This window comes from Myotis lucifugus, unplaced genomic scaffold (genome assembly GCF_000147115.1).
Source record: "Myotis lucifugus unplaced genomic scaffold, Myoluc2.0 scaffold_92, whole genome shotgun sequence".
NCBI classification, from domain to species: Eukaryota; Metazoa; Chordata; class Mammalia; order Chiroptera; family Vespertilionidae; genus Myotis; species Myotis lucifugus.
Window position 1 is genome coordinate 1,799,642 of NW_005871140.1, and position 26,584 is coordinate 1,826,225.

Below are 26,584 nucleotides of genomic sequence, written 5' to 3' on the forward strand. Positions count from 1 at the left end.
AGTGATGCTGTGCAGGGAGGTGGAGCCTCCATTTAGCTTTGTACCTTACATTCTTTCTCTTGGCATTGTTGTTTTATTTGAGGACTTTAACTTTTCTTAAATTAACAGTTAGGGCAAAAGTGTTCCAATGGATGCTAAAAATGGAATCTTAAATCAAAATAAAGTGCTACTCAGAATTCTAAAATAGAATCATTTTGTTCTAAACTGTGGATAATCTCATGGCAGTGACTCAAAGCCAAATTAGGCAAAGAACATATTGGTGCTGATCTTGGGTACGTAGATGAGCCTGAGGCAGAATATGCATCATCCATGAACATGTAGGAAAACTGAGATTAGATTATAGTTTTCCTTGTGCATGGTACAGAACATTTTTACTCTTTCACTGCCCTTGAGCAACTGATTAATACTCAAACACTACATGAGTGGACTTTTTCTTTTTCTCTTTTGAGGCGAAATATCTGGCCTGGCTTTTAATCATAGATATAGATCCATATGTATGAAAAGAAAGCAAAGATACAGATTTCTTATGTAGCTTTTTCAAGTATAAGCCACCTTTTAAATAAATAAAATCCCATGTTTGAGAAAGTAAAACTAACTTGTGTACTTTATAATTTTTTTTTCATTTTTTTGTCAGCAAGCCATTGCAGAGGATGGAAAATCCCTTCTACTGGCTCAGAAACTTGTCACAGGTAGGTGGCATTTGATGACTCACAAAAGAGGAACTGTGGTGCAGATTAATTATTTTTTTGGCGATGAAATGATGCTGGTTTATTTTTCACTAAGAATAGGAAAGTTAATAAATGTCATTCAAGTCATTAAAACTGAAGTTTCTGATGCTATTAGAAACTGTAATCTAAGAATGTTTTGAGAGAGCAAACATTTATGATAATCTACCAAAATTTAATATTTCTTAGTAAATCTATCTTTCATCAGACAGTGAGTAACGTGCCTTATTTCTTTACTCAAATGGAATAATCTCAACACTAACACAATATTAAATTTTCCTTTATACCCATAAGTATCTTGCTATAAAATAGTTTTAAAATATACCATTAACCAGGCCTAGTTTGGGTGAAGTGTTGAAAAATGAACATCTTCATATATTGCTTGTGGGAGTAGACTAGTACATTTCCAGAGGGCAATGAGCATTATAACTACATTAAAGATATTAGATGAAAATGAATAGACTAGAAAGAGAGCATTATACATGATTTAAAAATGTATTTTCTTTTGGCTTCTATGTGTATTTTTTCCCTAAAGTACTTATGAATACTTACATAATACAGATTAAAATTAATAAAATATAGGTTATTCACTCACTGTCTTCCCTGCTCTCTCTCTGGGATGGCTCTGTCCTCTTGTGAAATATTTAAGAACAGAAAGATATGCTAGAAAGGGTTTCCTAAGCCCATGACACTGATGAGTCTTGCCACGTAGGATACAGGGGGACTCTCGAGACGGGTGAAGCAAAGCCTCCGAAGGGATTTTGACTCCATTTTGGACATTCCACTGGTATAGACTGGACTATCACAGACCCTGCTCCTGGACCTATTTGAAAAATAGGATACAGGAGATGAAAACAGAGGGAGATCATGCAAGTTCATGGTCAGTTACATGAGCTGTTGCACTTGGCATACCTGAATTGATTTCAAACTCTGCCATTTACCCCTGGGTGACTTCAGGGCAATTCATTTAGGCTCCCTGAACTCCCATTTCTCCATGTGTAAATCCAGCATGAGAATACCTATTCAATTATTATTAATTTGAAGCTAAAATAGACAGTGCATGCAGAATAATTACAGTAATGCCCATTTTAGAGTAAGAGCACATCCAAACACTAGCTCATAGTGAAAATGGTTATTCAGGTGAATTGTCATCATCATCTTCAGTTGGAGTCCATTTTAGGAAATAGGGAAAGCATAGAATCTGTGTTAGAAAAAGCAACAGTAGCTACTACTGTTATTCATTTATAATTATAATCACAATAATAGCGAATTGTTCCATATCTATACTAATAATAGAGAAATATGCAAATTGGCCAGGACGCTGTCACGTAATGACTAATCAGGACAGGGGCTGGACCGCGGCGGAGAGCTCTTAGCATGCCTGAGCTGGGGGTCCGAAGGGCGCGGAGAGGAAGGGAGAGCAGATAGGCAGTTAGGGGTATCAGTCTGGCAGAGAGGAGCAGTTAGACAATTAGGGCGATCAGGCCAGGAGGGGAGATCAGTTAGGGGGATCAGGCTGGCAGGAGAGAGCAGTTAGGCAGTTAGGGGGATCAGGCCAGGAGGGGAGAGCAGTTAGGGTGATCAGGCTGGCAGTGGAGCAGTTAGGGCTATCAGGCAGGCAGACAGGTGAGCAGTTAAGAGCCAGTGGTTCCGGATTGAGAGAGGGATCCCGGATTGGAGATAGTGCAGGCCGGGCTGAGGGACCCCCCCTTCCAACGCATGAATTTTGTGCACAGGGCCTCTAGTTTCCATATATAAATTTCCCATCTGTAATGTATAAACCTTATTATACTACATATATAAGTCCAGCATTTGGTTCAAAAGTAAAACAAAAAATAAATAGACATCCAACACAACAATATAAAAAAAAAATTACAGAAAGTCAAGTGCTACTAAAACAAAATAAAACAAAAACAAAAAACTTTACGAAACAAATAAAAGCAAAAAAAAATTCACATAAGATTCAAAATATGGGATCAAAGTTGATGTAAAAGTAAAGGCATGTCTGGCCTGCATGGCTCACTCACTGGGTGTTGACCTATGAACCAGGAGATTAGGGTTTGATTCTCAGTCAGGGTACATGCTTGGTTTGCAGGCTTGATCCCCAGAAGAGGGCATGCAGGAGGCAGCCAATCTGTGATTCTCTCTCATCACTGACGTTCCTATCTCTCCCTCTCCCTTCCTCTCTAAAATCAATAAAAATATATATTAAAAAATAAAGGCATATTAGGATTTCAATGTCAATATCATTGGCCTTGTGATTTTTATATCTTAAGATCTTTCATTAGATTTTTTTGTACTATAAAACGGTGGTTTCTCTAAGATTCTAGGCTGAAGTTTGTTTAAACTTAGAATAGGTTTAGTTTGTCCAGCCCACAGACAATGGATAAAATAATGAAACTATCATATTGGGAGTGACATTTTCAACAACACTGTCAGAGGTGGGTGTTCTCAGATGAAGAAACAGATATAAAAAATCTGGGATAAATAGAATTGCTTCCATCTTATTCTTTTAAGGGGGACAAATGGAAAAAATGTTTGTACCTAAAGTACACACTTATTTCTATATATTTACATAAATAGTTGAAGACCTTACAATAAGAATTTAGCTTTTCTGTTTTGAATTTATACTTCAGTTTTTTCTTAGAAGAAATCAAAACTCGGGAAAAAGGACACTGGGGAATGGGTTGACATGAAAGCAATTTGACATCTGACAGTTTTATTATTTTCTTTGATTTTGTAAGAGGCTTTGTCTTGAGAGGAAAAGTCAAACTGAACAACTTCAAAATAAATGTGGAAATTTGTCTGTGAATTCATGGACAGTTCTTCATTACCCAGACCATTCATACAAAAATTGTTGAGGGCCTACTTTTGACTGTTTGGAAAATAGATCATTCAAATGATATGAATAAGAATAATTGAGATCATTCCTTAAATCATTTAGGTAGCAATTACTAAAAGGATAAGAGAATCTCAATTACAAATTTAAGTTGATTCAAATATTGGAAAAGCTATTTAAGTCAATATGTTACTTTCCTAGTGTTTGTAAGTAGATTCACATTTCCAATCAGAATTCCTCATTATTGGCTAAGAAGGAACATAGAATAAGTTACAAAGAGAATTTCTTTAAAAACATATATAGCTTTCAGGTCATGATTGGAAATGTGACCATTTGAGCAGGTTAAGACATACAATCTATTTCCTAAGGGTTTCTGGTCTACTTGGCTGGGTTGCCTAGCAACCTGAAATCTTCAGCATTCAAGGGTTATCTTTCCCTGGTGAAATGTCAGTCCCCTTATGAATGTTAAGTCCTAAGTGATGTCCTTCAAATTAGGAAGGCTTTTCACTCAGGCAGTGAAATACCTTCTACAGGAGTAGACTTAACTCAATTGAGAATTCCGAGACAAAAATTACAAATGGATACTGCAGAAAGGAGACTTCTGTAGACAGCAAAGCAGCATTGTAATGAGCCGGGAAAAGGGTGCTGATATTTGGAATCCTTGTAGGTTTAAGAATATCAATATTGAAGATTGTTTATTCACATTGCAGGGTGCTTATCTCATTGGCACTAACACTGGAGAAGTTTCACACCACAATCTGAGTAGTTATTATTTTTTTCTCTATCTACCTTAACATTGATATTATAATTTCTTATCTACTTCTATGGTTTCCATATATACAATCCACTACCAAATTCTGTTGATTTTCTTGTTATTTCTTCTTCATCATGAACAGCCCAGTCTGTGTAATAAGACCCCTTCTTTGAACTTACAGAACTTTTTGACTGGTCTGCCTATATCCAAACTTTCTTCCATTAATCTATCCTTCAGGCTACACATATTTTCAAAACAAATTTAATTCCATCCATCCTCTAGATTCACTTACTTAAAGTCCTTCAAAGCTTGTTTATATTACTTTTAGGATAAAGGTAAATTTAAGATTAAGGTAAATGCCATCATTCAACAAGCTCCCTCTCATTTCTCCAGTTCCGAGAAGTTTCCTTGCTCAGGTTTGTTTTGTTTTGTTTTGTTTTGTTTTTACTTACAGGATAATTCAATGCCATTCCTGTAAACCAAAGTACTCACAGAATAAGACATAATTTTTCTTTCAAAAAATGTACACTATCTGCAGTTTTGTGTTGATTTATATGATTAGCTTATTAGTGCCATTCTCCCCCACTATACCATGTGTTCCCTAACCATAGAAATCAAGTCTGTTTTTAATCATTATTGAATCTGCAATTGCTAGCACATAGCCTAATACTTAGTGGATACTCAATAAATATTTTTTGAATGTATAAAAGGAATAATGTAATCTATTCTTTCTCTTTTTTGTCTTTTGAATGGCAATCTAGGAACAACATTATAATCTCCACTTTCTTAACATGTCCATAGGGTAATTATTTTTCAACTTTCTAAGCTCAAAATATTTCTTTTTAATAAAAGGAATTAAAAATTGAGTTACTGTCTACCTAAAGTGCTTATAGCTCAAGAAAATGTGAAAACATTTATATGTCCTCAATATCCCAAAGAATATAAAATTTTTCATGTTTTTATCCAGCATCTCCCAGGTAACATTATAAGTCCTCAATAAAATACCATGCAGCTTTGGAAAGAAATATTCAATTTAAAACTGCCCATAGACATAGCTCCAGAACCCGATTTTATTAACAAATAACAGAGAGAAACCTGACTTATTTTAAGAGAAGTATATTCCATATAGAGATGCTATAATGAACAAATAATTTTATTTATTTACATAGTCATTTTAGCTCATGGAATTTTAGATATATATATATATATTTTGAAAATCAATGATGCAAAGCCCAAACTTAATCAGTGGTGTGGGAGGGATCACTAATTAAATTTCTAAAATTACCTCTCTGTTAATATTTAGAAATTCTCTTCTGAATTAAGTTAGGTGGCATTATGTAAAATGAAGCAACCGAAGTGCTAAACCAAAGACCCAAATTAGCAGCAGGCTTTACTGGTATTTGGAACTTGTAAATTAAAAAATCACAAACATTAATTGCATCTTTGTAGTATATAAATTAATAATATAATGATGACTTCATCTTCATGTTTAATCATACCATAATAAAATCACTTTATGATTAATTTGGTTATCTTAAGAGCTGTTGGGTTTTCTCATAAATCAAAATTATTTCCATGAAGTGTCAGTTCAAGATGTAATTATCTTAGGAGCTCTATTTTAGCATTTCTTCTGCAACTACCAGAAAATAAAATAACTGTATCCACAAAGTAGCCACATGTAGCACATGTTTATAATTGATAAATTGATTGGCTGATTAATTAACTAAAGGCTACCATAGAATTTGCAAACTCACAATTCCCTTTATGCTTAAAGTTCTCCTCTTTGTTGATGAGCATCTAGTTTGGAGATTTTGGAGCAACTGACTTCAAGATCAGGGTGCCAGCATGGTTGGGATCTAATGGGGACCCTCTTCCTGGTGGCTGTCTTCTAAGTGGTGTGCTTACAAACATTAATTGCATCTTTGTAGTATATAAATTAATAATATAACTTAATATATTTATATTATTAATTATATATTAATTATATATTAATATATCATTAATTATTTATATATATTAATAATATAATTTGACCTTGGTACATATATACCTGCAGAGAGAGCAAGGGGGCATCTCTCTCTTTCTTCCTCTTATAAATCCACCAATCCTATCATATTAAGACTCAACCATATGACTTCATTTAACATTAATTACATCCTAACAGCCCTATCTCCAAATACAGTCACAATTAGGGGTTAGGGTCTCAACATTTGACTTTTGGGGGTATACAACTCACTCCGTAGAATATGGTTTTAAACTTATAACAAGTCTGTTAACATTCCAAATGTTCACATATAGAACATTTTTCTGCCATTGTTAATGGCTGCTTGCTTGCTTGGAGCAATATGCTAGGCAAAGCAAGGACATTAAAAGAATACAAAGTACATTTCTCTGAAATCAGTTGTTGTACGAATTTGACCTTGTATTTTCAATATGATGCACACAATCATTTTTCGCCATATTTCTAGGTTAACACAATTGGTGAAGATGTGATTCACACAGGACAACTTTCCTGTCTTGCTGTGTTCCTCCTGTAAAGATCTGACTCAAGTGTGAGGATCCAATTTAAAACCGGCTCCTTGCTTGGATCAAGATAGAGAAAGGGGAGTAGGTGGTGGCAGTTTTAAGCTTTCTTAAGCACAATAACTTTTATAGAATAAGTCATACCCTCTTTGAAGATAGCTGAATATAAGTCTGCTTTAGGTAGGAGCTTAAAATTATACTAATGGGCGTAAATTAGCAATTAATAAGTTAATGAAGCCCTGACATAGGGAGAGGCTTGCAGTATTTGAGTATATGTTACTGTATTCTGTTGGTTTCTTCTGTAGAAAGATAATCAATATTTTCCATTTCTTCAACTTACCATACATGAAAAGGCAAGGGACTTAATTAGGGTTTTCTTAAAATGCAAAACAATACTTGATTGGAAAATTAAAATGTTCAAAAAAGTAGGTTATTACTATCTCAAGAAGGGATCTGCATTGAGTCTTTAAGCTCATATATTCCCAGTTTACTATTGTAATTTCTATATCAGAACTCAGAAAAAAACAGGGCAATATACTTTAGTATCCAAAGTTGGTTTCTCTGGCCCAGCCTAAAATACGGTATAGTACATATATGAAAACCTTGTAGTTGATGCTGTGTGGACTCTGCTCAGGAATGTTTCTGTTCAAAACACTACTAGTAGAGTCATCTGCTCTATTTAGTCTGGACTGCATATTTTTGGTGAAGTTCTGGGCTATTTGACTGGAGATGCTAAATGTTTTCCTCATCCAACCCCATTGGAGGAACCTCCCTGTTTACAACCCTGGAAGCCACTTAGATGATCTCTCCTAGTTACAGCGAGAATGTGAATGCGTTAACTATAGAGCTGGTGCTCTACTCATGGTTGACCATATTCCAGGATACAGAAAAACGCCTTCAGAGAGATAAGGAAGACTGGAAAAAATCAGAACCGCAGCAAGAAGTAGAAATAGAAGATAATTTTGAGAGAAAGAAAGAAATTTCCATTAGTGCATTTTTTAGATCTTTTGTTCCCTATGATGTCCAACTACTCCCAGTTCTTGGTCATAAATGAATATGTATTTGACTATTACATACCAACAAGAACATGTGCTTTTATCTTTATTTTTGCCCTTTTGTTCTTTGCTACAAACATGTCTAACTAAGAGAGCTACCAAGAACAGGACTCTATTCTGCCCTCCAGATTCTTCATGTCTTCTTCCTAAAGAGTAGAGCTTTGTGTACTAGTATATTTCATGAGTGAACAGGGTCGAAACAGTGAGTCTGTCCCTCAATATCAGGAGACCTTGTTAGTGGAAGAACTCTTCCTACTTCTGATCTTGACATTGAGGATTCTGGCTGTGGCCTTCTGCCAGGATTTAGAGGAAAAGCCTAGTTATGATAGCAAGGCTCATATTAAGTTTTTGATAATTAGTCAGTCATTTTCATCTGTTTTTAGTTATGGAGTCAGCTCCCCTGTTAGACCTAAGGAAGACATTAAACAAAAATTGGTACTTGGGGTGATGGGTGCATGATGCAGTGTGCAGATGTTTTATTGAGTTGTACATTTGAAACCTGTATGGTTTTGTGAACCAATGTCACCCCAATAAATTCAATTAAAAAGAATAAGTATGATCTCTTTTAAAATTATATATTTTTATTGATTTCAGAGATAAAAGGAGAGAGGAAGAGAGAAATAGAAACTTCAGTGATAAGGGAGAATCATTGCTTGGCTGCCTCCGCATGCCCCACACTGGGGTTGAGCCCACAACGCAGGCATGTGCCCTGACCAGGAATCAAACCATGACCTCCTGGTTCATAGGTTGATGCTCAACCATTGAGCCACATTGGCCTGGGGATAAGTATGATCTCTTAAACATAGCTGACAGCTATTTTTATTATTTCCCAAATTCTATGTTAAGTAATATGCCAGATTCATATTAGTAATGAACCATTGACATTTCCACCAGTCATACCTGCCATAATTACTATTGATGCTGATTAGCAATAATGATATTATTCCTCCTCTATAATTAGCCTTTAAGGCACATCACTTACAGGGATAAGATTGCTACACTTGGTTTTATTTATATGTATAGTTGACCTTAGATCAATACATGCTCTTTATAATCTTCAAAGATGCTTCTTATTCTGTAAGCATCATTCTTCACACATCTGTATCCTTATTGCTTACCCATTGTTTTGGCTGTCAGACCATGGAATGCTGATGAAAGAAAATGCACAAGAGTGTGACAATTATAGACTCATTCTATGGAGTTTCATCACAATCATGTCTGTCATCACATCATCCCTTTTATTCACCTCTCAAATGTCACAAAGCTGTTCTCTCACTTATTTTTTCTTTTCTCCTCAAAACATCTAACCATCTTACATTTCTCCCCTCATTCTTATGAAAATATTGCCTCTTCCTCATGCTACAAACTGAATTTTGCTGAAAACTTTCTCATATTTCTTCTTCAACCTAACATTCTCTCATATTTTTATTCAGGGTCCTTGGAAAATAGTCCATTGGGCTGTGAGCTCCTTGAGGGTGGTCATTATAATTTATTCACCACTTGTATCTTTGATGCCCCACTAATTTTCTTTAATGTAAAGGTTGCTTCCAAACTTACTTAAATCCAAAAAACAACACCACCCTTTCTTAATCCTACTACTTCTTTTAGCTATTTTTTAATTTTTCCATTTATTATAAAAATCTTGAAAAGACTTCATTACTTCTAATTCTTATCTGCTCACTCCATTTTTTAAAAAATATATTTTATTGACTTTTTACAGAGAGGAAGGGAGAGGGATAGAGAGTTAGAAACATCGATGAGAGAGAAACATCGATCAGCTGCCTCCAGCAACACTCCCTACTGGGGATGTGCCTGCAACCAAGGTACATGCCCTTGACCGGAATCGAACCTGGGACCCTTCAGTCTGCAGGCTGCTGCTCTATCCACTGAGCCACACGGGTTAGGGCTGCTCACTCCATTTTAACAATGGAAAATATTTTCCCTTTCTTCCAACCCTATTGAAAATACTATCAAAAGATTATGAGTGACATTTTTGTCCCTACAACCAGTAACTGTACCTGTGCTCTTATTTTTCTTGGCTTCACTTAGATATTTGATATTTTAGACCTCCCACTTTTTTTTTTTCTGTAGAGACCTCCCACTTTTTGAATCTGTAATTCCCAAATGACATTTTCAGGCCTGACCTCCTTCATGCATTCTTCCTGTGCTTGTTCTCAACTAACAATAGTTTAGATCAAATTGAATTGTGAATAACAGGCAAATTCAGTGCCTTTCAAGTGAATTCAGAATTTTGGTCTCTAAATGGGCCTTCCTTTCTAGATAAAATCGTGTACAGTAGCTGCCTCATATTTCTAGGCCCCTGAACGCAAATCATAGAATCGCCTTTCAATCTTCTTTCTCTGTCGTTCACAGTGTCTAATATGTCACAGTCTTTTGATTCTTTTGAAAAATCTCTGGGATTCGTTTTTTCCCCTTTCTCATTGTTGACTGAAGTAAAGAGCTGAGGCTTTTAGTGATTTTATTGTCTATTTCACTATTTCTCCATCATTGGATTATTAGCCTATTACTTATATTAAATGAAACTTTCAACCTGTTACTCCCATCATTAAGTTGCCTGCAATATCAAGTTCATATTTCTGGTTTTGGTTAATATTCTGATAAGCTTACCTCATTTTACCTAGTTAATATCTTCTCTTCAAACACTCACTGCTAACTTCTGCCCCAGATACATGTGTGTTCTCATATTTACTTTTTTTAAATATATTTTTATTGACTTTAGAGAGGAAGAGAGAGAGAGGGAGAGATAGAAACATCAATGACAAGAAAGAATCATTGATTCGCTGCCTCCCGTATGCCCCCAAATGGGGACCGAGCCTACAACCCTGGCATGTGCCCTTTATTGGAATCAAATCTGGGACCTTTCAGTCCACAGGCCAATGCTCTATCCACTGAGCCAAACTGGGTAGGGCTGTGTTCTCATATTTTCTATCTGAACTTGTCAAATGTACAACAAACCATTTTTCTTATTTCTGGACTAAGCTTATTTATTTTCCCCATGTAATCCTACATTTCCTGTACTAGAGTACATACTCATTAAATTTCAATTTCCTGTTTACTCATCAGTCTTGCCAGACTCATAGTATATAAGGACATTGCTGTTATGTTTCCTGCTATATAGTCAGTGCTTAGTACTGCCTGTCATTTAGCAAGTGTTCAGTATATATCCAAGAATAAATATCCTAGCTGTGAGTCATGTACAGGATCTAGTCCACTGAGTGCCACATACCAGGCCCTCCTATGCACAGACCTTCTTAATTATAGTAATATCTGTTATTGGTACCACTTCATCCAGTAGATTTATACTAAATGTACCCACATTTATATTTGCTTTTGATTTCTTTTCAAAATGTTTATAATATCATGTCTGTACAACCAAATTGCCAAAATTAGTTCAGCTAGAGTTTACCTTCCATAGCTTTATATGAAATGAGTGCTGTATGGTGACTATAAGAGGAACAATAATATCACTCTCCCATTTTATTGCCCTTATTAGAGGAATGGCAAAAATATTTTCTAATTGTTCCTGTCTACATTTTATGTAGTCTCATATTAGCTGGCCAAGCATACTGTTCCATACTTTTATTGCTAATTTATGATTTTATGTTTGTAAAAAAAGTGAGGCTTTTGTTCAATATATTCAGATTAAACAAGGAGGTTTATTTTACTATGTATTACTATTATATTTTTATTACTCAGCCTCTGAAGAATTATAAGGAAGGATATTAGACATAGATAATATTATTGTAATACATATTTTGTGTCCCTTAAATATATTTTATACAATTTATAACAGTTATATTAAAGATGAGAAGACAGCCACATTTCTGTATTGAAATGATAGCCCAGAGAACTCTTGCTCAAACATTAATATAGTCATGGGTATAATCCTGAGAAAAGCAGAGGAGAACTATGAAAAACTGATTTAATATTGTATTGGTTTAAAAGTATATTTCTTGTTTGCTTTCTGTAATTTCAAATTACTAAGGACAATCAACAAACATCTTAAAATGAAGACAAAGGGACTTTGTTCTTTATAGCAATCTTGGATATTAAGCTAAATTATAAAAATTACATAGTCCTTGGTAAAGCAAGAGGCAGCAGATTCGTCAAGAATCTTTAAGCATAAACTGATTCTTTGGAAAAATTATTTAGCCTTTAATTTAGTTGATACTGGGGGCACATGACAAGTTTCTTTTCAGAAATTCTCTAAACATAAATACTTTCATGAATAAAAATGGAGGCAAATGTGACTTATGCATCAACCACAGGTTAAAATAACAAGAAATACTACCTCATAGCATTCCAATTGGGAAACTTATACTGAGAGTCTCTTTTCTGCCCCAGGCCTTCCCTTCTGTCACTTGCCACCCACTTCTGACCTATGAGTCACTGACTATTCCAACTTCATTTAAAATTTTTATTAAATTAGTTTGAATCCTAAGCCTTCTGTGTTAAGAGAAACTGTATTGCATTTCATACCTTTAAAATGCCAACGATTGCAGAGTCCTTGGCATGTTTGTGCATTTGGAAATCTTGGAATATGTATAAATATATTTGTGTGTGTGAATGTGTCTGTGTAAACATATGAATGCCACTACATTGACACCCCCCCATGTTTTCTTTAGTCTATGTTGCCATGCTCTATTACTTCTTTGAGAGGAATAACAACATTAATAATGCTTTACATTTGTTGAGTGTTTATTATGTGGAAACTGCTATGCAGGTCTTTGTCACATACTTTCACGAATAAAATTTTTTCCATTTACGAGGTAAGCTTAGTAGATTAGCCTGTGTGTATCTTGTTCATCACTAGTTATGTTTATCATGCAATAGACACTCAATAAATATTAATGGAGTGAAGGAATAAGTCTCACAATCTCCTTACAAGATAGACATAGTTGTCTTTATTATGCAAATAAGAAAAAAATGAGACTTAGATTAAGAACTCCCAAAGTTTACCCTTACTTCCCCCAAAGCCCCTGGGCTTCATTACATTATAATTAGATAGAAATACTCACTAGAGGCAAATTTTTTTGGACAGTATTTTCAATTTAATTTATTAATTCCACTGTGGGGGAAAAAAGATCCTACTGCTAACACATAATTCTTAATTCTCTTATGAAACAGTAACCTACTAATAAGTTTTCCTTAAGTAAAAGCATCTACAATGCTTCACAACCATTCCAGATTAACTGTGTGTTAATAAATAGCTTTAAAGGCTGTTATTCTAAAATATTTTTAGCATATTTATATTGCTTCAAATTATTTGTATTGTTAAGTTATGGTGGTCCATATAACTAGATATATTTAATAAACACAAGTTTATATCTGTACATGTAATTTTATTTAATTTCAGAATTGTTTCTTTTATTTTGGAATTATCTCTTCGATAAAACTATTTGGAAAATATCTAATCTTGTCTTTGAAATGAATGAATAGAAGATATGTGCCAATAAACTTATTTTGATTGCGCATTATAAACGTGAAGAACAAAATGCTTGAGAATTCAGTTGTATTTGTTTTCTGGAGTTCTCTGGGAAATCATGCCTTTTATAATTAATAATGTGAGTTCCCTAAATCTCCTCACATAGTCTTCATATAGTCTAGATCACTCTGAAGGTCTTCAATCTTGTATTCTCAATATTGCTGGTAGAATTCTATTTAACAATAGCTTACATCAAGCATGTTGAACTCACGACCCGCGAGCCACATGTGGCCCACAATAAATATATCTGTGGCCCATCTAATATAACAGTATTATAAAAGAAACATTTTAATAGAAATTTTGTAACTTAATTTTTATAATATTCTATAATACATAATATATATGTATATGTATATATATATATAAATATAGAAATATGCTAAGTAACCAAGACGCCATAACGGGTCAACCGGACAGGAGGAGGACTCTGCGTGCCTCAGGGGCGGGACAGCAGAGGCCTCCACACGCCTGCGCTAGGGGAGGGCCTGATCAGCAGCGGCTGCAGCTGCTTCAAGGGCTGGAGAGAGAGGCAGGGTTGGACCTGCAGCGGCCGCGGCTGCTGCGGGGCCCGGGGAACAAGGCAAGGACCGGCAACTTGAGGGTGGGCAGTGCTGCGTGATTTCAAATTGTGCGCTGGGCTCCTAGTTATTAATAACGAACTACAATGTTCACTAGTGACTGATTACTATAATCATGTGGCCTTCATTTTCCTTATGCACCTTACGCACAGGCACACCATTTCTCTCCACTAATACTAGCAGTGAATATTTTAGCAGCCAATTGCCACGTCATTAGTCTTGGACTGACTAGTTTGGTGTGCGCAACAGGAAATATTTCACTTTCAGAAAACAAGAAAAATAGGTTTATTTACATTATGCCTATTAATCTGTATAGTTATTCAGTGTCTGGTAGGTTAATGTTCAAGAAAAAATATTAATTTTTGTTAAAATGTTCTATTATTTTATGTTAATGACTAGAGGCCCTGTGCATGAAATTTGTGCATGGGTGGGGTCCATAAGCCTGGCCGGTGATCAGTGCCGATCAGGGCCAGTCTTATTGGGGCCAGGGCAATTGGGGCCTGCGGGCCAGGGGGAGGGCCAGGGGGGAGGAACTGTGGGAGGTTGTCCACTGGCCCCACTGAGGGAGTGATCCCTCGGCCCCACTGGGAAAGGGCCATGTCCACTGCAACCCACCCCCAGTTTCCCATTTCAGCTTGGGGCCCAGCCCTGATCAGGCGATTGGGGCCTGCCAGCCAGGGGGAGGGACCATGGGAGGTTGGCCAGCCAGGGGAGGTTGGCTGTGAGAGCGCACTGACCACCAGGGAGCAGCTCCTGCATTGAGTATCTGCCCCCTGGTGGACAGTGCGCACCATAGCGACCTATCATTCTGGTCATTCCAGTTGTTCCAATCGTTTGGTTGTAAAGATTATATATATATATATATATATATATATATATATATATATATATATATATTAGAGGCCCAGTGCACAAAATTTGTGCACTGGGAGGGGGGAGGGGGAAGGGGAGAGTCCCTCAGCCCAGCCTGCACCCTCCAATTTGGGACCTCTCAGGGGATGTCCGACTGCTGGTTTAGGCCCAATCCTACAGGGCAGTCGAACACCCCTCTCACAATCCAAGACTGCTGGCTCCCAACTGCTCGCCTGCCTGCTTGCCTGATTACCCCTAACTGCTTCTGCCTGCCAGCCTGATCACCATCTAACTACTCCTGTGCCAGCCTGATCGATGCCTAACTGCTCCCCTGCTGGCAAGATTGTCCCCAACTGCCCTCCCTTGCCGGCCTGGTTGCTCCCCAATGCCCTCCCCTGCAGGCCTGATCACCCCCAATTGCCCTCCCCTGCAGACTTGGTCCCCCCCAACTTCCCTCCCCTGCTGGCCTGATTGCCCACAACTGCCTTCCCATGCTGGCCATCTTGTGGCGGCCATCTTTTGACCACATGGGGGTGGCCATCTTGTGCAAGGGCATGACGGTCAATTTGCATATTACCTCTTTATTATATAGAAATAAACCTTCGTTTCTGTGAAAATGGAAGGTTTTGTTTTTTTGCGGCCCACATAAACCTAAACCATGTTTATTTGGCCCATGTTAGCATTTGAGTTTGACATGCTTTGCTTACATCAACACAGGTAAGAAATAGTATATTCTCCAAAGTATATGAAGCATTAAAAAACAAAATATTTTATATAGCATATGCAGGTAATTTCCTTGTCAGTGTTCCCTTCAATTGAAATAGCTCATCGGGAGTGTATTTTAGTTTAACAAATAAAAGAATAGTTAGTGAATGTTTCACATGTATGTGTCAGGCATTGTCCTAAAGAGTGGGAATACTAGGGAACAATAATAATATGGTCCCTATCTTCAGTCCAATTTCAGAGTATAATGGGGAAATATAGAAAATTTAAAAGAACATAATATAATATATATATATATATATATATATATATATATATATATATATATAAAATATATATGCCCTTCATATATATATACACATTTATATATATATATATACATATATATAAAGGAGTAATATGCAAATGAGGTTGGAACTCTATAACGGTCACAAACAAGCTCAAGAGGAGGGTCCGGGCATGGCCCCGATTCTGAGTGAAAAACACGCAGGCGCAGCCGGAGCCTGATAGATCAACACAGAGGGGTGCCTGCTCTGAGTCTCCCTGGCGCGGCTGGGGTCAAGTCCCCAGTGGATACACACACACACACACACACACACACACACACACACACACACACACGGGGTGCCTACTCCAAGCCTCCGTGGCTAAACTGCAGCTTAGGCCCACTTCCCATGAGCCTTAGCCATCAGTAGGACATCCCCTGATGGCTTCCAGACTGTGAGAGGGGGCAGGCCGGGCTGAGAGACCCCCACCCCTCCAGTGCATGTATTTTCATGCACTGGGCCTCTAGTATAATATAATATAATCTATAAAAATAAAAGCATAATATGCTAATTAGACTGAATAGCCGAATGACCTTCTGGATGAAGCCACTGCAGTGGGGGCCTAGGCAGAGGTGTTTATGGGCAATTAGGCAGGCAGGTGAGCAGTTAGCAGTGATCAGGCAGGAAGGCAAGTGGTTAGGGACGATCAGGCAGGCAGACAGAGTGGTTAGGGGCAATTGAGCATGCATGTAGAGTGGTTAGGGGCAATCAGGCAGGCATGCGAGTGTTTAGGGGTGATCAGGCAGGCTGGCAGAGTGGTTAGGGGCATCAGGCAGGTAGGCAGAGGTGGTTATGAGCGATGAGGCAGGCAGATGAGCAGTTATTAGCTAGTGGTCCTGGATTGTGAGGGGGATGTCCGACTGCTGGACATCCCCCTAGGGGTCTCGGATTACAAGAGGGTGCAGGCCGGGCTGAGAGACCTCCTTCCCTCCCATGCACAAATTTTGTGCAATGCAATTTATATAAGTTGCATTGCAAATGAAGTTTAAGGTACTCTCAAAACACATAAAAAGGGCTTATGAGCTATGTTGGGATGGTCAAGGAAGGCTTCCAGGGCGAAGTGACATTTGAGTTGAGAAATGGAATAACTCATCATTCCTAATGACATCCTGAGATGAATGTTCTGAAGTTTGGGAACCTAACCTACATTGAGTAGTTAGAAGAGTAATCCTTTTGCTGTGGTCATAAAGATGAGTTTCCATTCAAAGGAGAGAAAGGTATTTCTGGGGCTTGAGACAAGAGAAACTGCATGAGTAAAACTTGTGGCAAAAGAGAACTTGCAGCTCTGGAAAAACTGGCAAAAAAATTGCAAATGCATGCTGCAAGAAAACTGCCTGTAGGCATAACAGAATGAGTGAGTGGAAGGTGGAAGAGAGGGGCAAGGTCAGACCCTGGAAGTGGCTTTAAGCAGAAAAGAGCAAGAGTGACAATCACATTGTCATTTTTCAAATACTAGACCGGCACCCTTCCAAGGCGATGTGTCCTGCAGGCATTCAGAGAGACGGGTTGGGAATGCTTATGTGAGAACTGTGCTGAGAGTATGGATTTGGGAATTATTGGCATGTAAATCATAATTGAAGAACAATAATTCATGAGATCACATTGGAAGAATGAGTAGAGCAATAAGATGAGGACAAAAGTAATCCTGGTTCAATTTTCTAACTCATTTAAGAAATGTGTATTTTATTATTATAAAAGTAATACATGATTATTTTCGGAAATGAAGAAAAGTAAAAAAAAAAAATTACCTGGACTCTGACCACTCAGGGCTAAGGGACATTAAAATGTTGGCAAGTTTATTGCCACCACTTTCACTTGTCCATTGCTTCCTATACTCAGGTACTCTGAACTTGGCCATGTGGCCTGTTTTAGCCAATGAAACAGTGGGAAATAGAGCACACACATAGGTGTGAAAAGCGTTTGTGTTTGGGGGCTTGCTCACTCCTGCTCCTTCGATCCCCGAGACTGCCATGGGAAAAAGCCCAGGCCAGTCTGCTGATGGTGGAGCAGAGAGGAATCATCTCAGCTGAGACCTCCTAGACCAGCTACACTTCCAATGTTTATAAAATATTTTTTATTGATTTCAGAGAGGCAGGGAGAGGAAGAGAGAGATAAAGATATTGATGATGAGAGAGAACATCAATCTGCTGCCTTCTGCACTCCCCGCAACCGGGACACGTGCCCTGCCTGAGAATCGAACTGCGACCTCCTGGCTCAGAGGTCGACACTCAACCACTGACCCACACAAGCGGGGCCACACTGCCAATTTTTTGAAAATCCATTTTTCTTAATTTCAGAGAGGAAGGGAGAGGGGGAGAGAAATAGACACATCAGTGATGAGAGAGAATCATTGATCAGGTGTCTCCTGCATACCTCCCATTGGGGATCAAGCCCCCAACACAGGCATGTGCCCTTGGCTGGAATCAAACCTGGGACCCTTCAATCTGCAGAGTCCCTTCTATCAACTGAGCCAAACCAGTCAGGGACACACTGCATCCTTTTGAGACCATATGAAGTCATGCAGCCCCAGAGACAGTTATCCGGACCAGAAGAAAGTTTCACCAACCCCAAATCATGAGAAAACATAGATGTGTGGTTTTGTGTGTGTGTGTGTGTTTAAGTCTTTAAGTTTTAGGAAGATTTGTTATAGAGCAAAAGTCAACTGATACAATAACTGATAAATGAATTAGTAAGTAAGGGAAATTTTGCCTGTATTAAAGGCTTAGGTTTGATCTCATCTCTACTGCACTGTGGCTGTATGGCCTTGGATAATGAACTTCACCTATTTGAACTTCATTTTCTTTATCTGTAGACTATTTCTCCAGAGGAAGGGTGATAATGAAGCTCTGAAACATTAGCTGTTATTGTTATTATTTTGTTGTTATAATTCTTTTATCTAAACTAGGTTTCCTATTAAATAACTATATTAATTTAATATGACAAAGTTAAATCCAGTTAATATTGTTATGATATTCAATACAATGCAGTAAGGCCATGCCCATATTTCCCACAGAAAAACATCCAGTCTGCTCAAATATTTTTCTAATATTATTAAGAAGAAGAAATATAAAAGCATATATTATTTGAGGGATTTGGAACTGATCTGTGCTGCATTTTGTCCACTTTAGCTCATGGAAAGTTTCCAACAATCCTCTGAAATAAATACTCTTACTATCATCGCTTTTCCAGTGAGGAAACAGCCAGAACTTAGCCTCTCACTTGGGTTTTTCTGAGTTAAGAACCAGGGTTCTTAACCACTCTGCTGGTACATTCCAGCCATAGTCTCAAGTTTCAAAGAGCAAACCAAGTGTGGAAGCCCCAGTATAATTCTCTGATCACTCGGGGCACCAGCATGATGACACTCTATTCACTTACAGCTCTTTGCAGAGTGATCCCAGATTCCCACATCTCCCTGCAGAATGTGCCTGGGACCTGCAGGAGCCTTCTCTATTGTTCATAACTTAGAGCCTGTGCCAGACATCAAAGCACTCCCAACTCACCTCCAATTAACCAGTGCAACTTTTTGGAAAATTTATCTCTTCCGACATGGATTTATCGTTTCCTCTTAAGCCCTCTTTTCTCTTCATCTTATGTCAGATGGGTTAAAATTTAATGTTAAAATTTAAACCTTAGCACCGATGTTAAAATTTAGACCTTACACATGTCTGATTCTTATCAGGCTTACTATCTTTCTTTTCTACATAAAATTCTTTTCTCAAACTGGCTTTGGTCTGGACCCTTGCTTTAAATGCAGGTGCTGCTGACTCACCTGATAGTCAGTCAAAATGTAAATATGACATTGGCTAATGTGTTGTCTGAGCTCAAAAACACGAAACTTTTACAGATATTTCTCCTTTCCAAAATAAATACTTTGGATCTTAATGATTTCAGTTCAAGACAAAATAAGACAACTGCTCCTGATAATTCAGAGCCAGAAGAAAAGAAAATCATGTTAGCTCCTGGAGGGGGCTACTACCCTTTGCTCTTTTTCACTATTGTCCCTTTGAAAATGACAATGGGCATTCAAAAGTTTAAATAGTTTTAAGTGACTATTTCGTATGTTTCGGTAGTGGTACTACATCTCTCATAGATATCAAATTGCCCTCACTTTTTAATTCTCAAATTACTAACAGATTAGCGCTAGTCGCAAAGGTTTTCTTCTCTAAACTGCAGCCTTTAAAACAGTGCACTGTTGCTGGCTCTTCCTTGTGCCAGATGCTGCCTGATGTAACATATGTGGGGATGCCACAATAAGGTACCCTTTGAAAATCTGAAAATTAAGTGATATTTGGATACATTTCAGGTTTACATTTTAAAATAAACTGTATTTAAAAGGAATTCTGATTTTAGTCTATTCCCTGACTGTGCATCTGTCACAGTCTAAAACAAGCAAATCCTTCCATGATATATTTTGAAAACACATGACTCTGTATTATCATCCACAAGTTATTAATTTTATTTTTCTTGAACTTCTCTGAGTAACATAGATTTTCTTGTCATTTTATGTGTATATGATGTCCCATGACTTCCTATAATAGTCCGGTTTTTTTGCTATTTAACTCTTGGCCCCACATCATTTTGCATTGAAATTGTCTGTTTTCTCACCCTTCTTGCCTCTGGAGTATGAATTCCTCTAAGGTGGAGATTTTAATTGCCTTTCTATCACCAGTGTCTGATTTACGGTGTGGGGAAGGAAAAAAAAGTTCCTCTACCCTTGAGATTCTTCTTGCTGGTCCAATAATCAAACAGACATGAGACAGATTAGCAAGAAAAAAATAACTAAATTTAATACATATATATGTATGGGAACCCGGCATTACATTAGCCAGTCAGAGAGCCCACAGGCAGGAGAGGTTCAAAGATTGAGAGGGGATTGAGGTGTATAAGACATCCTGAGCTAGGTATAAGGTAGTGTACCTTGAGGACTTCAAAGTGTCATTGCAGGATGACAAGAAGAACAGACATTTAGTACACGGAAGTTTGTCCTGCCCTATCAATAGGTCAAAATAACTTATCTGACCTATTTGTGATAAGCTCTATGGACCAGGTCCTTGTTCAAGTTCTAGGTAGCTAAAGGTGTGGCTGAAGTTTCTCTTGAGCCTGCGTCTAAAGTTGCTTTTAGCTCAAAACAATCTGCATACCACAGAGGCACAATTTGGGGTGACTCATTCTGGACCCCCACAAGGGACTTACACATAGCAGGTCTTCAAAATTATTTGTTGAGTAAATGCATCATTTTATGATGGGTCTGACTCTCCCTTTTTCTTCATGTTTCTTTAATTGTGTTTCCTCTATCTTTCTTGCTTCTCATCTCACTCTTCCGTTTTTAAATCTATCTGGGATCACAAAAGTCTTTAGAGTATGTTAGGCCTAATCTTTGGCCCTAATGTAAGGAGCCTAATATCTCTATCCTCAAGGTTCCCTGCTAATTCATCACTGTTTGCTCAGATCCTTGCACCACATCTTAAGTATTGCATTTCCTCCTTCCTCATCCAGTATTTCTGGTTCATTAAATAGCTCTATCCCCTTATTTTCCCACCAGGTCCCCAAACACCAGCCAGATGATATGGATGAACCAAAGCTGAAGTGAAACAATCTGATGGCCATCCCTGAACTGTAAGTTTCTCGCTTCCCATCTCTTTACTGGAGCAAAGTTTAGAGTCCAAAGGTGGCTCCTCCATCAAGGGATTAACTTCTGGCCTTGGGCCTAAGGAACAATCCACAGTGCAAATGTGCCTCAGCTGTCAGTTACTTTGCCTTCTATGTCTGCAGACTTTTTGTTTGTTCTTCATGGCCAGCTGTTGGCCTGCCACTTGGCAAGCTCACACCAACATGGTGTTAACCAATTTGTTTCCCCCTCATCTGGCTCTGGAAATTGAACCATGCATATCTGATTCATTACTTCAAACAAGCCTCTGATGAAGAGGCTTGAGAACCACAGGTGGTCATTTCAACCGGAGCTAACCAAAGGCCCTATAGAGATGATCTCTTTCGAATCAACAAAGAACCTTATTTTTACAGCACTGACATCAGATTTATTGCAGATAGCAAGTGTTAATTCACATTTTATCATGATCAGATTTCTCATAGCTCTCAAAAATGAATTTAATATGAGATACAACTTTGTATTTCTTTCTACTTAGAAAAAAACACACATTATCTAATGTGTTTCTGGTTCCTACTACTTATCTGAGCCCTCTTATCCCAACCTTCAAACGAGCTCTAATAAAGAAACATGATCACATTCTAGGTCCAGGACAAAGTGGGCTTATACTTAGGTATTGCTGAAAAGGTATTATATTCACATCACTTGGACATAAAGAGAAGAGAGAGAGGTACACTACTGCTATTATAAAACATGTATGTAGTTATGACTAGGTAGGAACAAAGTATGTGCATTTTTGACATTGTGCTAAATATTTTCTTATTTAATTTTCAAAGTAACCCTGTGGAGAAAAAGATATATGTAATCCACATGTTATAGATGAGAAAAAGAGACTTTGTAAAAGTAAGCTACTACCTGGGAGTCACCCTGTTATTAAGTAATAGAGCTGAGAAGAACACTTTTACTGAGTGCTAATCTATACTTCTTTAACCCTATGCTGTTGTGTCTGTGGAGATAAAAAAAACTGGTTGGTACATGGGGTACTGTGGAAACAGTTACAGATTTGCAGCTGAGAATTGCATTTCATTTTAACTCATATTAAAGTTGCCTAATTTTACCTAGAACAAGTCAATAACCTACCTGGAATTCTGCTATAACACACTATTTGGAGCTTTTATGAAATGAAATCTGAATCCAATTAAGTTTTATTTTTTAAGAAAAGCTTTAGTTATTAGAAATTCTGAATGGCTTGATTAACTACATTTATATATTTTATTGCATAGAAATGGACTCAGAGTTGTTATTAGAATCTCATGTGGAATTATTTGCAATGTTGATACAGTGGTGTATTTCGTTCTTGTCTTTGTCTTTTGATCCCATCTTTTGATCCCCTTCTTCTCCTAGTAAACAACCTATTGAAGACACTGAGCTACTCACTATATACCTCAAACACAGTTTCTTTTATACCTTTGAGCATTGCACATGTTATTTCTTAATACATGCACATTACTTAAAATCGTGACACAGCACTGTGAAAAAATAAGAGATTAACAATGTTATTACTATTAATTAGAGGACGGGCGCATGAAATTCATGCACAGGTGGTGGTGGTGGCGGGGCGGTGGGGGAGAGGGGGAGTGTCACTCAGCCCGGCCTGTAACCTCTCCAATTTGGGATCCCCTGAGAGTATCCGACTACCGGTTTAGGCCCCATCTGTGCAGGTAGTCCCAGATTGCCAGAGACTGGCTCCAAACCACTTGTCTCCCTGCCAGCCAGATCGCCCCTAACCACCTCTGCCTGCTGGCCTGATCACCCCCTAACTGTTCCCCGGCCTGCCAGCCTGATGCCCATAACCACCTGTGCCTGCCTATCTGATTGCCCATAACCACCTCTACGTGCCAGCCTGATTGCCCCCTAACTGCTCTTCCCTACTGGACTGATTGCCATAAACTGCTTTCCTCCGCTGGCCTGATCACCCCCTAACTGCTCTGTCTTGTTGGCATGATCCCCCCTAATTGCTCTCCCCTGAAGGCCTGATCGCCCCTAACTGCCTCTGCCTACCAGCGTGATACCCCCTAACTGCTCTCCCCTGCTGGCCTGTTCACCCCCTAACTGCTCTTCCCTGCCAGCCTGATTGCCCCTAACCACCTCTGCCTGCCGGTCTGATCGCTCCCTAACTTCTCTCCCCTGCCAGCCTGATTGCCCCTAACCACCTCTGCCTGCTGGTCTGATCGCGCCCTAACTGCTCTCCTCTACCAACCTGATCACCCACTAACTACTCTCCCCTGCTGGCCTGATCGCCCCTAACCTCCTCTGCCTCAGCCCTCGCCACCTTGGCTTTGTCCTGAAGAACTTCCAGTCTAATTAGCATATTACCCTTTTGTTAGTATAGATAGTATTGTTTTCCTCCCTGCAAATTGCTCCTTAACTATTAAGATGCAATTAAAATGTTGCCTATCTGTAACTCTGTGTTAATTAATAAGAAATTCTATTGCATGTGAGGGAAAGCCCAACTCAAATTTGGTACAATAAACAAAACTACATTAATAAGAGGGAATTTATTATCTCACATAACTGAAATATTCAGGAATATATCATATACATAATTATTTGGGGGCTCAAATAGTCTTTCTTTGTCTCTCAGTTCTGTTCTTACTTTTTTTATTACATTTATTAGGGTAAGATTGGTTAATAAGTTTCTATAAGTTTCAAGTCTACTAGTCTATAGTACATCATTTGTTTATTGCATTGTGTATACAACCCAAAGTTAATTTTTTTTGTACCACCATATATTTGACCCCCTTTGCGACCCACCTCCCATCTCCTTTCCCCTGGTAACCACCATACTGTTGTCTGTGTCTATGAGTTCTTATTTGTTTGTATTATTTATTCCTTTGTTGTTTTCAGTCCCACATATGAGTGAAATTATATGGTTCTTAACTTTTTCCATCTGATTCATTTCACTTAGCATGATATTTTCAAGATCCATCCGTGTTGTCACAAATTGCAGTATTTCATCTTTTCTTATGCCTGAGTAGTTTTCCATTGTATATATGTGTTCTTCTTTTGCTTTATCTTCTTAATCTCATGAGGTGGCTATGGCACTGGCTGCAACACTAGGCATGCTAAGTTTGTGACCAACACAAGGAGAGAAAGTGTTTCTTTTCTGGTAGCTCTTAGACAGGTTCTTGGATTTACTTTGATAAAAGCTATTGTATCACATGTCCATTTTTGAATCAATCACTGTGGTCTGTAGGAAGAAAGGATGTATATTAGCCAGACTTAGATCAAGAATCTACCCATGGCCCTGGCCAGACTTACTTACCAGTAGTGGTTAGAACATTGGCCTTCACACTGAAGGGTCGCAGGTTCGATCTCCAGCCCTGGTCTTGGCATGTGCAACCAGTCCATGTGTTTCTCTCACTTTTTTTTTTCTCTCTCTCTCTCAAAAAAAAAAAAGTCAATGTAAAAAATATCCTTGGGTGAGGATTAAGAAAAGAAATATACCCTTGAAAAATAAGTCTAACTAGGCAGCAAACTTATTTACACCCTTGCTTACACACTTTTTGAATTTCTTCAGTACCAGAGCTATGTTTTATGATATTATGCATCCTTGGAAATTACGATGATGCCAGGCACATAGTAGGTTTTCAATGACTGTTGAATTGTTGAAGGGATGACTGGAGTATGTTCGTGGACTCATGAAAGCCAAGTTCCTGGTTGAGAGACATTTACAGTGCTATGAAGTAATGAATTTATTATTTATTTGTTTATTTATTCTAATATTTATAAAACACCCCTAATGTGCCAGGCAACATGCTTTAGGAAAACAGCAGTGAATAAGAGAGACATCACTCCGGTTCTCATGGAGCTAAAAGCCTCTATAGCAGCGGTTCTCAACCTGTGGGTCGCGACCCCTTTGGGGGTCGAACGACCCTTTCACAGGGGTCGCCTAAGACCATCGGAAAACACATATATAATTACATATTGTTTTTGTGATTAATCACTATGCTTTAATTCTGTTCAATTTGTAACAATGAAATTGGGGGTCACCACAACATGAGGAACTGTATTAAAGGGTCGCGGCATTAGGAAGGTTGAGAACCACTGCTCTAGAGAAAGCCAACAAGCAATTATAAATGAAGAGCATTATAATAGAGACTGAAAAGGCCATTGGAAATTGGGAGCAAATTGACCTAACCTAGTTTAGGGATCAAGGGAAACTTCTTAAAAGGTTTACCTTTAATTTGAGCCCTGTGGGGATGACTAAATTAAGGTGAGACAGAATTGAGCAACACCATGCACATTCAAAGAATGGAAAGAAATTCCAAATGGATGGTCAGGATGAAGGTGGTTTGAGCTGGAGAGGTGCTTGAAAATCATTTCTGGGATTTCATAGCTGATTCTAGAAGAAATGGAGAGCCTTGACTACATGACCATATCTGACTTGTATGCATAAGACTGTATCTAAGGTAGATAACATACAAAGTTGTATGTTGCCTAAAGAGTCACTGAGAAGAGACCACAGCAGGAGTTATGTGTTTCTTACACTTTGAAGATGAATAGAAGTTTCCCATCACAGAATGAGTAACCATAAGGCATCACTGCAGTAGCACATTGATGCAAAGAGGCCTTCCAGGTATGGCAGACTTTGGGTGTGTTTCTGCAGGATGCCACACTGAGTGACGTGTTGATAATGCTAAAGATGAACCTGGAAAGGTAGTTAATTGCCAGATTTTGAACATCTTTTTTTTCCATCTTAAGGAAACTGAATTTTATCCTAGAATCTCTGGTGAATCTTAAATAATGATGGCTATTCTCTTATGTTCTGTGGTCAATTCTGGACCTTCCAAAGATGAAGAACAGTGAATATGGTCCTAAACTTTGTGGTTGCTTTTTTTTTTAATTTAGTTGGAAAGACCAACAAGATAATTTACATAAAAATCATTCAGAGTAAGGTATTGCAATACTCCTTGAAATTTCTAATAACATAGATCATGAAATTGCTGACCTTAAAAAGATTACATTTGACGCCACCCAGTAGTCCTAAAATAACTCCTTGATTCATAAATTTATTGCACAATACATTTTCTTTTGC

The 26,584-nt window shown here is 38.0% G+C and overlaps 1 long non-coding RNA gene across 1 annotated transcript in view; it reads left to right on the top strand.

Moving 5' to 3' along the window:
- Positions 1–21,445, top strand: part of LOC111826644 — a 140,623-nt gene extending 119,178 nt beyond the window's left edge. Inside the window, exons 4-5 of the long non-coding RNA XR_002829997.1 lie at positions 635–689; positions 21,424–21,445. This is a non-coding gene — a long non-coding RNA (uncharacterized LOC111826644). The remainder of the gene's footprint in view (positions 1–634; positions 690–21,423) is intronic.
- The last annotated feature ends 5,139 nt before the right edge of the window (positions 21,446–26,584 follow it).